We start from the raw sequence: 13,726 nt of genomic DNA, 5'->3' as shown, positions 1-13,726 counted from the left end.
ATTCATCTTATTTGGAGGCGTGGTTTATTAAAAGAATATAATGGCAAAATAAAATGAAAAATATTACCCGTTTCGACCTGAAATAAAGCGCATAACATTTATTTTCTGTATATTTAGGGATAATCCAAGCATAAAGAAAATCAACGATAATTGCTGTCTCGGAAACATGTTGTCCCTTATCTTCCTCGTCTCCTGTGCCAATTAGTCGATCAACTGAAAAGGTGTACATGTAGTCGTAAATCTGATCAAAATGCAGATAAGTATGTTAATCAAAATCTTTGAAAGTGTATTAATGTATAATTATGTCATCTTTTGGATTTTTTGCGTATATTTAACTCCATACATATACAACAAAAAAGCATTCTGGGTAAGTTAAAATGTAAAGTATTGCGGGAATGCCGTACCGAATTTCACACAGGGCCATTGTTTGACCAACACATATTCTTGTCCTTTTTAGATTCTCCAAATCAGACTAGCTTTCCAAATAAACAATATATATTTGCATTTTGAGTCTGTTTTAGTGCATTTAGGATGTATGTAGGGAAAAGGCGCTCACCTTAGTGTATCAACTTTACCCTGAGAAATTTGAAGAAAATCCCCTGAATAAATGAAATATGTATGAATGAATTAGTGAAATTTAACAATATTTCTTTTAAGTTTGACTTTCGTTTTGTTATATGTGTTGCGGTGGATGTTTTTCTTGTCCATGACTTGTAAATCAAATTCACATGAAAAAAACACACATTATTTTGCTGCATCAAATGCGTAACAGTAAGTCTTGTTTTATTGCTTTATACAATTGCTAATACAAAGAGAAAGCAAAATGTGTAAATACATTCAAAACAAAAATCAATGACCAAACCTAAGAGGTCTTCTTCTACTATGTCATTAGAAAAATGACCTTATTTTCGAATCAAACATACTCTCACGATAATTCAGTTTGGATACATTTCCATAACTTGATCCTGAAATACTAGATAATTACCATAGGTTGCCGTAAAAGAAATAAAGTTGGGCTGGCTGGACCGTCTTTATGTCTCCACGGGTTTGTTCCCAATAATAATGACTTCTAATAAGAAATGGAATAGTTTGATAAATGGCGATCCTTACCACAAAATACAAATAATTAATATTTCATATCTGAATTTTAAGTAATATTCATGTGCGTCAAGGTGCTTTTATGGGACATGCAATATCAACGAGACTAGTAATATTCATGTGCGTCAAGGGTGCTTTTATGGGACATAAAATCAACGAGACTAGTAATATCATGTGCGTCAAGGGTGCTTTTATGGGACATACAATATCAACGAGACTAGTAATATTCATGTGTGTCAAGGTGCTTTATGGGACATGCAATATCAACGAGCTAGTAATATTCATGTGCGTCAAGGGTGCTTTTATGGGACATGCAATATCAACTAGACTAGTAATATTCATGTGCGTCAAGGGTGCTTTTATGGGACATGCATATCAACGAGACTAGTAATATTCATGTGCGTCATGGGTGCTTTTATGGGACATGCAATATCAACGAGACTAGTAATATTCATGTGCGTCAAGGGTGCTTTTATGGACATGCAATATCAACGAGACTAGTAATATTCTGTGCGTCAAGGGTGCTTTTAGGGACATAAAATATCAACGAGACTAGTAATATTCATGTGCGTCAAGGGTGCTTTAATGGACATAAAATATCAACGAGACTAGTAATATGCATATGCGTCAAGGGTGCTTTAATGGGACATAAAATATCAACGAGACTAGTAATATGCATATGCGTCAAGGGTGCTTTTATGGGACATAAAATATCAACGAGACTAGTAATATGCATATGCGTCAAGGGTGCTTTTATGGGACATAAAATATCAACGAGACTAGTAATATTCATGTGCGTCAAGGGTGCTTTTATGGGACATAAAATATCAACGAGACTAGTAATATTCATGTGCGTCAAGGGTACTTTTATGGGACATAAAATATCAACGAGACTAGTAATATTCATGTGCGTCAAGGGTGCTTTTATGGGACATAAAATATCAACGAGACTAGTAATATTTATGTGTGTCAAGGTGCTTTTATGGGACATAAAATATCAACGAGACTAGTAATATTCATGTGCGTCAAGGGTGCTTTTATGGGACATGCAATATCAACGAGACTAGTAATATTCATGTGCGTCAAGGGTGCTTTTATGGGACATGCAATATCAACGAGACTAGTAATATTCATGTGCGTCAAGGGTGCTTTTATTGGACATGCAATATCAACGAGACTAGTAATATTCATGTGCGTCAAGGGTGCTTTTATGGGACATACAATATCAACGAGACTAGTAATATTCATGTGCGTCAAGGGTGCTTTTATGGGACATACAATATCAACGAGACTAGTAATATTCATGTGCGTCAAGGGTGCTTTTATGGGACATAAAATATCAACGAGACTAGTAATATTCATGTGCGTCAAGGGTGCTTTTATGGGACATGCAATATCAACGAGACTAGTAATATTCATGTGCGTCAAGGGTGCTTTTATGGGACATGCAATATCAACGAGACTAGTAATATTCATGTGCGTCAAGGGTGCTTTTATGGGACATGCAATATCAACGAGACTAGTAATATTCATGTGCGTCAAGGGTGCTTTTATGGGACATGCAATATCAACGAGACTAGTAATATTTATGTGCGTCAAGGGTGCTTTTATGGGACATGCAATATCAACGAGACTAGTAATATTCATGTGCGTCAAGGGTGCTTTAATGGACATAAAATATCAACGAGACTAGTAATATGCATATGCGTCAAGGGTGCTTTAATGGGACATAAAATATCAACGAGACTAGTAATATGCATATGCGTCAAGGGTGCTTTTATGGGACATAAAATATCAACGAGACTAGTAATATGCATATGCGTCAAGGGTGCTTTTATGGGACATAAAATATCAACGAGACTAGTAATATTCATGTGCGTCAAGGGTGCTTTTATGGGACATAAAATATCAACGAGACTAGTAATATTCATGTGCGTCAAGGGTGCTTTTATGGGACATAAAATATCAACGAGACTAGTAATATTTATGTGTGTCAAGGTGCTTTTATGGGACATAAAATATCAACGAGACTAGTAATATTCATGTGCGTCAAGGGTGCTTTTATGGGACATAAAATATCAACGAGACTAGTAATATTCATGTGCGTCAAGGGTGCTTTTATGGGACATAAAATATCAACGAGACTAGTAATATTCATGTGCGTCAAGGGTGCTTTTATGGGACATACAATATCAACGAGACTAGTAATATTCATGTGCGTCAAGGGTGCTTTTATGGGACATACAATATCAACGAGACTAGTAATATTCATGTGCGTCAAGGGTGCTTTTATGGGACATACAATATCAACGAGACTAGTAATATTCATGTGCGTCAATGGTGCTTTTATGGGACATAAAATATCAACGAGACTAGTAATATTCATGTGCGTCAAGGGTGCTTTTATGGGACATAAAATATCAACGAGACTAGTAATATTCATGTGCGTCAAGAGTGCTTTTATGGGATATAAAATATCAACGAGACTAGTAATATTCATGTGCGTCAAGGGTGCTTTTATGGGACATACAATATCAACGAGACTAGTAATATTCATGTGCGTCAAGGGGGCTTTTATGGGACATACAATATCAACGAGACTAGTAATATTCATGTGCGTCAAGGGTGCTTTTATGGGACATACAATATCAACGAGACTAGTAATATTCATGTGCGTCAAGGGTGCTTTGATGGGACATACAATATCAACGAGACTAGTAATATTCATGTGCGTCAAGGGTGCTTTTATGGGACATAAAATATCAACGAGACTAGTAATATTCATGTGCGTCAAGGGTGCTTTTATGGGACATGCAATATCAACGAGACTAGTAATATTCATGTGCGTCAAGGGTGCTTTTATGGGACATGCAATATCAACGAGACTAGTAATATTCATATGCGTCAAGGGTGCTTTTATGGGACATACAATATCAACGAGACTAGTAATATTCATGTGCGTCAAGGGTGCTTTTATGGGACATACAATATCAACGAGACTAGTAATATTCATGTGCGTCAAGGGTGCTTTTATGGGACATACAATATCAACGAGACTAGTAATATTCATGTGCGTCAAGGGTGCTTTTATGGGACATAAAATATCAACGAGACTAGTAATATTCATGTGCGTCAAGGGTGCTTTTATGGGACATACAATATCAACGAGACTAGTAATATTCATGTGCGTCAAGGGTGCTTTGATGGGACATAAAATATCAACGAGACTAGTAATATTCATGTGCGTTAAGGGTGCTTTTATGGGACATACAATATCAACGAGACTAGTAATATGCATATGCGTCAAGGGTGCTTTTATGGGACATACAATATCAACGAGTCTAGTAATATGCATATGCGTCAAGGGTGCTTTGATGGGACATACACTATCAACGAGACTAGTAAGATGCATATGCGTCAAGGGTGCTTTTATGGGACATAAAATATCAACGAGACTAGTAATATGCATATGCGTCAAGGGTGCTTTGATGGGACATACACTATCAACGAGACTAGTAATATGCATATGCGTCAAGGGTGCTTTGATGGGACATACACTATCAACGAGACTAGTAATATGCATATGCGTCAAGGGTGCTTTGATGGGACATACACTATCAACGAGACTAGTAATATGCATATGCGTCAAGGGTGCTTTTATGGGACATAAAATATCAACGAGACTAGTAATATGCATGTGCGTCAAGGGTGCTTTTATGGGACATAAAATATCAACGAGACTAGTAATATGCATGTGCGTCAAGGGTGCTTTTATGGGACATAAAATATCAACGAGACTAGTAATATTCATGTGCGTCAAGGGTGCTTTTATGGGACATGCAATATCAACGAGACTAGTTATATTCATGTGCGTCAAGGGTGCTTTTATGGGACATAAAATATCAACGAGACTAGTAATATTCATGTGCGTCAAGGGTGCTTTTATGGGACATACACTATCAACGAGACTAGTAATATTCATGTGCGTCAAGGGTGCTTTTATGGGACATACACTATCAACGAGACTAGTAATATTCATGTGCGTCAAGGGTGCTTTTATGGGACATACACTATCAACGAGACTAGTAATATTCATGTGCGTCAAGGGTGCTTTTATGGGACATACAATATCAACGAGACTAGTAATATTCATGTGCGTCAAGGGTGCTTTTATGGGACATACAATATTAACGAGACTAGTAATATTCATGTGCGTCAAGGGTACTTTTATGGGACATACAATATCAACGAGACTAGTAATATTCATGTGCGTCAAGGGTGCTTTTATGGGACATAAAATATCAACGAGACTAGTAATATTCATGTGCGTCAAGGGTGCTTTTATGGGACATAAAATATCAACGAGACTAGTAATATTCATGTGCGTCAAGGGTGCTTTTATGGGACATACAAATGTGCGTCAAGGGTGCTTTTATGGGACATAAAATATCAACGAGACTAGTAATATTCATGTGCGTCAAGGGTGCTTTTATGGGACATAAAATATCAACGAGACTAGTAATATTCATGTGCGTCAAGGGTGCTTTTATGGGACATGCAATATCAACGAGACTAGTAATATTCATGTGCGTCAAGGGTGCTTTTATGGGACATGCAATATCAACGAGACTAGTAATATTCATGTGCGTCAAGGGTGCTTTTATGGGACATGCAATATCAACGAGACTAGTAATATTCATGTGCGTCAAGGGTGCTTTTATGGGACATAAAATATCAACGAGACTAGTAATATTCATGTGCGTCAAGGGTGCTTTTATGGGACATAAAATATCAACGAGACTAGTAATATTCATGTGCGTCAATGGTGCTTTTATGGGACATAACATATCAACGAGACTAGTAATATTCATGTGCGTCAAGGGTGCTTTTATGGGACATACAATATCAACGAGACTAGTTATATTCATGTGCGTCAAGCGTGCTTTTATGGGACATAAAATATCAACGAGACTAGTAATATTTATGTGCGTCAAGGGTGCTTTTATGGGACATACACTATCAACGAGACTAGTAATATTCATGTGCGTCAAGGGTGCTTTTATGGGACATACACTATCAACGAGACTAGTAATATTCATGTGCGTCAAGGGTGCTTTTATGGGACATACAATATCAACGAGACTAGTAATATTCATGTGCGTCAAGGGTGCTTTTATGGGACATACAATATCAACGAGACTAGTAATATTCATGTGCGTCAAGGGTGCTTTTATGGGACATGCAATATCAACGAGACTAGTAATATTCATGTGCGTCAAGGGTGCTTTTATGGGACATAAAATATCAACGAGACTAGTAATATTCATGTGCGTCAAGGGTGCTTTTATGGGACATAAAATATCAACGAGACTAGTAATATTCATGTGCGTCAAGGGTGCTTTAATGGACATAAAATATCAACGAGACTAGTAATATGCATATGCGTCAAGGGTGCTTTAATGGGACATAAAATATTAACGAGACTAGTAATATGCATATGCGTCAAGGGTGCTTTTATGGGACATAAAATATCAACGAGACTAGTAATATGCATATGCGTCAAGGGTGCTTTTATGGGACATACAATATCAACGAGACTAGTAATATTCATGTGCGTCAAGGGTGCTTTTATGGGACATACAATATCAACGAGACTAGTAATATTCATGTGCGTCAAGGGTGCTTTTATGGGACATAAAATATCAACGAGACTAGTAATATTCATGTGCGTCAAGGGTGCTTTTATGGGACATAAAATATCAACGAGACTAGTAATATTCATGTGCGTCAAGGGTGCTTTTATGGGACATACAATATCAACGAGACTAGTAATATTCATGTGCGTCAAGGGTGCTTTTATGGGACATACAATATCAACGAGACTAGTAATATTCATGTGCGTCAAGGGTGCTTTTATGGGACATACAATATCAACGAGACTAGTAATATTCATGTGCGTCAAGGGTGCTTTTATGGGACACAAAATATCAACGAGACTAGTAATATTCATGTGCGTCAAGGGTGCTTTTATGGGACACAAAATATCAACGAGACTAGTAATATTCATGTGCGTCAAGGGTGCTTTTATGGGACATACAATATCAACGAGACTAGTAATATTCATGTGCGTCAAGGGTGCTTTTATGGGACATAAAATATCAACGAGACTAGTAATATTCATGTGCGTCAAGGGTGCTTTTATGGGACATAAAATATCAACGAGACTAGTAATATTCATGTGCGTCAAGGGTGCTTTTATGGGACATGCAATATCAACGAGACTAGTAATATTCATGTGCGTCAAGGGTGCTTTTATGGGACATGCAATATCAACGAGACTAGTAATATTCATGTGCGTCAAGGGTGCTTTTATGGGACATAAAATATCAACGAGACTAGTAATATTCATGTGCGTCAAGGGTGCTTTTATGGGACATACAATATCAACGAGACTAGTAATATTCATGTGCGTCAAGGGTGCTTTTATGGGACATACAATATCAACGAGACTAGTAATATTCATGTGCGTCAAGGGTCTTTTATGGGACATGCAATATCAACGAGACTAGTAATATTCATGTGCGTCAAGGGTGCTTTTATGGGACATGCAATATCAACGAGACTAGTAATATTCATGTGCGTCAAGGGTGCTTTTATGGGACATGCAATATCAACGAGACTAGTAATATTCATGTGCGTCAAGGGTGCTTTTATGGGACATAAAATATCAACGAGACTAGTAATATTCATGTGCGTCAAGGGTGCTTTTATGGGACATGCAATATCAACGAGACTAGTAATATTCATGTGCGTCAAGGGTGCTTTTATGGGACATGCAATATCAACGAGACTAGTAATATTCATGTGCGTCAAGGGTGCTTTTATGGGACATGCAATATCAACGAGACTAGTAATATTCATGTGCGTCAAGGGTGCTTTTATGGGACATGCAATATCAACGAGACTAGTAATATTCATGTGCGTCAAGGGTGCTTTTATGGGACATAAAATATCAACGAGACTAGTAATATTCATGTGCGTCAAGGGTGCTTTAATGGACATAAAATATCAACGAGACTAGTAATATGCATATGCGTCAAGGGTGCTTTAATGGGACATAAAATATCAACGAGACTAGTAATATTCATGTGCGTCAAGGGTACTTTTATGGGACATAAAATATCAACGAGACTAGTAATATTCATGTGCGTCAAGGGTGCTTTTATGGGACATAAAATATCAACGAGACTAGTAATATGCATATGTGTCAAGGGTACTTTTATGGGACATAAAATATCAACGAGACTAGTAATATTCATGTGCGTCAAGGGTGCTTTTATGGGACATAAAATATCAACGAGACTAGTAATATTCATGTGCGTCAAGGGTGCTTTTATGGGACATAAAATATCAACGAGACTAGTAATATTCATGTGCGTCAAGGGTGCTTTTATGGGACATGCAATATCAACGAGACTTGTAATATTCATGTGCGTCAAGGGTGCTTTTATGGGACATGCAATATCAACGAGACTAGTAATATTCATGTGCGTCAAGGGTGCTTTTATGGGACATGCAATATCAACGAGACTAGTAATATTCATGTGCGTCAAGGGTGCTTTTATGGGACATGCAATATCAACGAGACTAGTAATATTCCTGTGCGTCAAGGGTGCTTTTATGGGACATGCAATATCAACGAGACTAGTAATATTCATGTGCGTCAAGGGTGCTTTTATGGGACATACAATATCAACGAGACTAGTTATATTCATGTGCGTCAAGGGTGCTTTTATGGGACATAAAATATCAACGAGACTAGTAATATTCATGTGCGTCAAGGGTGCTTTTATGGGACATAAAATATCAACGAGACTAGTAATATTCATGTGCGTCAAGGGTGCTTTTATGGGACATAAAATATCAACGAGACTAGTAATATTCATGTGCGTCAAGGGTGCTTTTATGGGACATACAAATGTGCGTCAAGAGTGCTTTTATGGGACATAAAATATCAACGAGACTAGTAATATTCATGTGCGTCAAGGGTGCTTTTATGGGACATAAAATATCAACGAGACTAGTAATATTCATGTGCGTCAAGGGTGCTTTTATGGGACATGCAATATCAACGAGACTAGTAATATTCATGTGCGTCAAGGGTGCTTTTATGGGACATGCAATATCAACGAGACTAGTAATATTCATGTGCGTCAAGGGTGCTTTTATGGGACATGCAATATCAACGAGACTAGTAATATTCATGTGCGTCAAGGGTGCTTTTATGGGACATGCAATATCAACGAGACTAGTAATATTCATGTGCGTCAAGGGTGCTTTTATGGGACATAACATATCAACGAGACTAGTAATATTCATGTGCGTCAAGGGTGCTTTTATGGGACATACAATATCAACGAGACCAGTTATATTCATGTGCGTCAAGCGTGCTTTTATGGGAAATAAAATATCAACGAGACTAGTAATATTCATGTGCGTCAAGGGTGCTTTTATGGGACATACACTATCAACGAGACTAGTAATATTCATGTGCGTCAAGGGTGCTTTTATGGGACATACACTATCAACGAGACTAGTAATATTCATGTGCGTCAAGGGTGCTTTTATGGGACATACAATATCAACGAGACTAGTAATATTCATGTGCGTCAAGGGTGCTTTTATGGGACATACAATATCAACGAGACTAGTAATATTCATGTGCGTCAAGGGTGCTTTTATGGGACACAAAATATCAACGAGACTAGTAATATTCATGTGCGTCAAGGGTGCTTTTATGGGACACAAAATATCAACGAGACTAGTAATATTCATGTGCGTCAAGGGTGCTTTTATGGGACACAAAATATCAACGAGACTAGAAATATTCATGTGCGTCAAGGTGCTTTTATGGGACACAAAATATCAACGAGACTAGAAATATTCATGTGCGTCAAGGGTGCTTTTATGGGACACAAAATATCAACGAGACTAGTAATATTCATGTGCGTCAAGGGTGCTTTTATGGGACATAAAATATCAACGAGACTAGTAATATTCATGTGCGTCAAGGGTGCTTTTATGGGACATACAATATCAACGAGACTAGTAATATTCATGTGCGTTAAAGGTGCTTTTATGGGACATACAATATCAACGAGACTAGTAATATTCATGTGCGTCAAGGGTGCTTTGATGGGACATAAAATATCAACGAGACTAGTAATATTCATGTGCGTCAAGGGTGCTTTTATGGGACATAAAATATCAACGAGACTAGTAATATTCATGTGCGTCAAGGGTGCTTTTATGGGACATACAATATCAACGAGACTAGTAATATTCATGTGCGTCAAGGGTGCTTTTATGGGATATAAAATATCAACGAGACTAGTAATATTCATGTGCGTCAAGGGTGCTTTTATGGGATATAAAATATCAACGAGACTCGTAATATTCATGTGCGTCAAGGGTGCTTTTATGGGACATAAAATATCAACGAGACTAGTAATATTCATGTGCGTCAAGGGTGCTTTTATGGGACATACAATATCAACGAGACTAGTAATATTCATGTGCGTCAAAGGTGCTTTTATGGGACATACAATATCAACGAGACTAGTAATATTCATGTGCGTCAAGGGTGCTTTTATGGGATATAAAATATCAACGAGACTCGTAATATTCATGTGCGTCAAGGGTGCTTTTATGGGACATAAAATATCAACGAGACTAGTAATATTCATGTGCGTCAAGGGTGCTTTTATGGGACATAAAATATCAACGAGACTAGTAATATTCATGTGCGTCAAGGGTGCTTTTATGGGACATACAATATCAACGAGACTAGTAATATTCATGTGCGTCAAGGGTGCTTTTATGGGACATACAATATCAACGAGACTAGTAATATTCATGTGCGTCAAGGGTGCTTTTATGGGACATACAATATCAACGAGACTAGTAATATTCATGTGCGTCAAGGGTGCTTTTATGGGACATACAATATCAACGAGACTAGTAATATTCATATGCGTCAAGGGTGCTTTTATGGGACATAAAATATCAACGAGACTAGTAATATTCATGTGCGTCAAGGGTGCTTTTATGGGACATAAAATATCAGCGAGACTAGTAATATTCATGTGCGTCAAGGGTGCTTTTATGGGACATACAATATCAACGAGACTAGTAATATTCATGTGCGTCAAGGGTGCTTTTATGGGACATAAAATATCAACGAGACTAGTAATATTCATGTGCGTCAAGGGTGCTTTTATGGGACATAAAATATCAACGAGACTAGTAATATTCATGTGCGTCAAGGGTGCTTTTATGGGACATAAAATATCAACGAGACTAGTAATATTCATGTGCGTCAAGGGTGCTTTTATGGGACATAAAATATCAACGAGACTAGTAATATTCATGTGCGTCAAGGTTGCTTTTATGGGACATAAAATATCAACGAGACTAGTAATATTCATGTGCGTCAAGGGTGCTTTTATGGGACATAAAATATCAACGAGACTAGTAATATTCATGTGCGTCAAGGGTGCTTTTATGGGACATACAATATCAACGAGACTAGTAATATTCATGTGCGTCAAGGGTGCTTTTATGGGACATAAAATATCAACGAGACTAGTAATATTCATGTGCGTCAAGGGTGCTTTTATGGGACATAAAATATCAACGAGACTAGTAATATTCATGTGCGTCAAGGGTGCTTTTATGGGACATAAAATATCAACGAGACTAGTAATATTCATGTGCGTCAAGGGTGCTTTTATGGGACATAAAATATCAACGAGACTAGTAATATTCATGTGCGTCAAGGGTGCTTTTATGGGACATAAAATATCAACGAGACTTGTAATATTCATGTGCGTCAAGGGTGCTTTTATGGGACATAAAATATCAACGAGACTAGTAATATTCATGTGCGTCAAGGGTGCTTTTATGGGACATAAAATATCAACGAGACTAGTAATATTCATGTGCGTCAAGGGTGCTTTTATGGGACATAAAATATCAACGAGACTAGTAATATTCATGTGCGTCAAGGGTGCTTTTATGGGACATAAAATATCAACGAGACTAGTAATATTCATGTGCGTCAAGGGTGCTTTTATGGGACATACAATATCAACGAGACTAGTAATATTCATATGCGTCAAGGGTGCTTTTATGGGACATAAAATATCAACGAGACTAGTAATATTCATGTGCGTCAAGGGTGCTTTTATGGGACATAAAATAGCAACGAGACTAGTAATATTCATGTGCGTCAAGGGTGCTTTTATGGGACATACAATATCAACGAGACTAGTAATATTCATGTGCGTCAAGGGTGCTTTTATGGGACATACAATATCAACGAGACTAGTAATATTCATATGCGTCAAGGGTGCTTTTATGGGACATAAAATATCAACGAGACTAGTAATATTCATGTGCGTCAAGGGTGCTTTTATGGGACATACAATATCAACGAGACTAGTAATATTCATGTGCGTCAAGGGTGCTTTTATGGGACATAAAATATCAACGAGACTAGTAATATTCATGTGCGTCAAGGGTGCTTTTATGGGACATAAAATATCAACGAGACTAGTAATATTCATGTGCGTCAAGGGTGCTTTTATGGGACATACAATATCAACGAGACTAGTAATATTCATGTGCGTCAAGGGTGCTTTTATGGGACATACAATATCAACGAGACTAGTAATATTCATATGCGTCAAGGGTGCTTTTATGGGACATACAATATCAACGAGACTAGTAATATTCATGTGCGTCAAGGGTGCTTTTATGGGACATACAATATCAACGAGACTAGTAATATTCATGTGCGTCAAGGGTGCTTTTATGGGACATACAATATCAACGAGACTAGTAATATTCATATGCGTCAAGGGTGCTTTTATGGGACATAAAATATCAACGAGACTAGTAATATTCATATGCGTCAAGGGTGCATAAATGGGACATAAAATATCAACGAGACTAGTAATATTCATATGCGTCAAGGGTGCATAAATGGGACATAAAATATCAACGAGACTAGTAATATTCATATGCGTCAAGGGTGCTTTTATGGGACATAAAATATCAACGAGACTAGTAATATTCATATGCGTCAAGAGTGCATAAATGGGACATAAAATATCAACGAGACTAGTAATATTCATATGCGTCAAGGGTGCATAAATGGGACATAAAATATCAACGAGACTAGTAATATTCATATGCGTCAAGGGTGCATAAATGGGACATAAAATATCAACGAGACTAGTAATATTCATATGCGTCAAGGGTGCATAAATGGGACATAAAATATCAACGAGACTAGTAATATTCATATGCGTCAAGGGTGCATAAATGGGACATAAAATATCAACGAAAATAGTAATATTCATATGCGTCAATGGCAAGAGCAAATGTTTAAAAGTGCTGAAATAGGGCATTACATTTATTTGGGATATTATATATGTGCTTTAATGGGACATTAAATTGCAATAGACTTTCAAGAACATTTGCATAAATGTTGCTTACATTTGGCAATAAGTTTGCAAAAAACGTACTTTAGGGGAGCGTGAATTGGACACAAAATTGAAATCAG

The sequence above is a fragment of the Mya arenaria genome, chromosome 16 (assembly GCF_026914265.1).
Source record: "Mya arenaria isolate MELC-2E11 chromosome 16, ASM2691426v1".
Taxonomy (NCBI): domain Eukaryota; kingdom Metazoa; phylum Mollusca; class Bivalvia; order Myida; family Myidae; genus Mya; species Mya arenaria.
Note: the sequence above shows the minus strand (reverse complement) of the source record.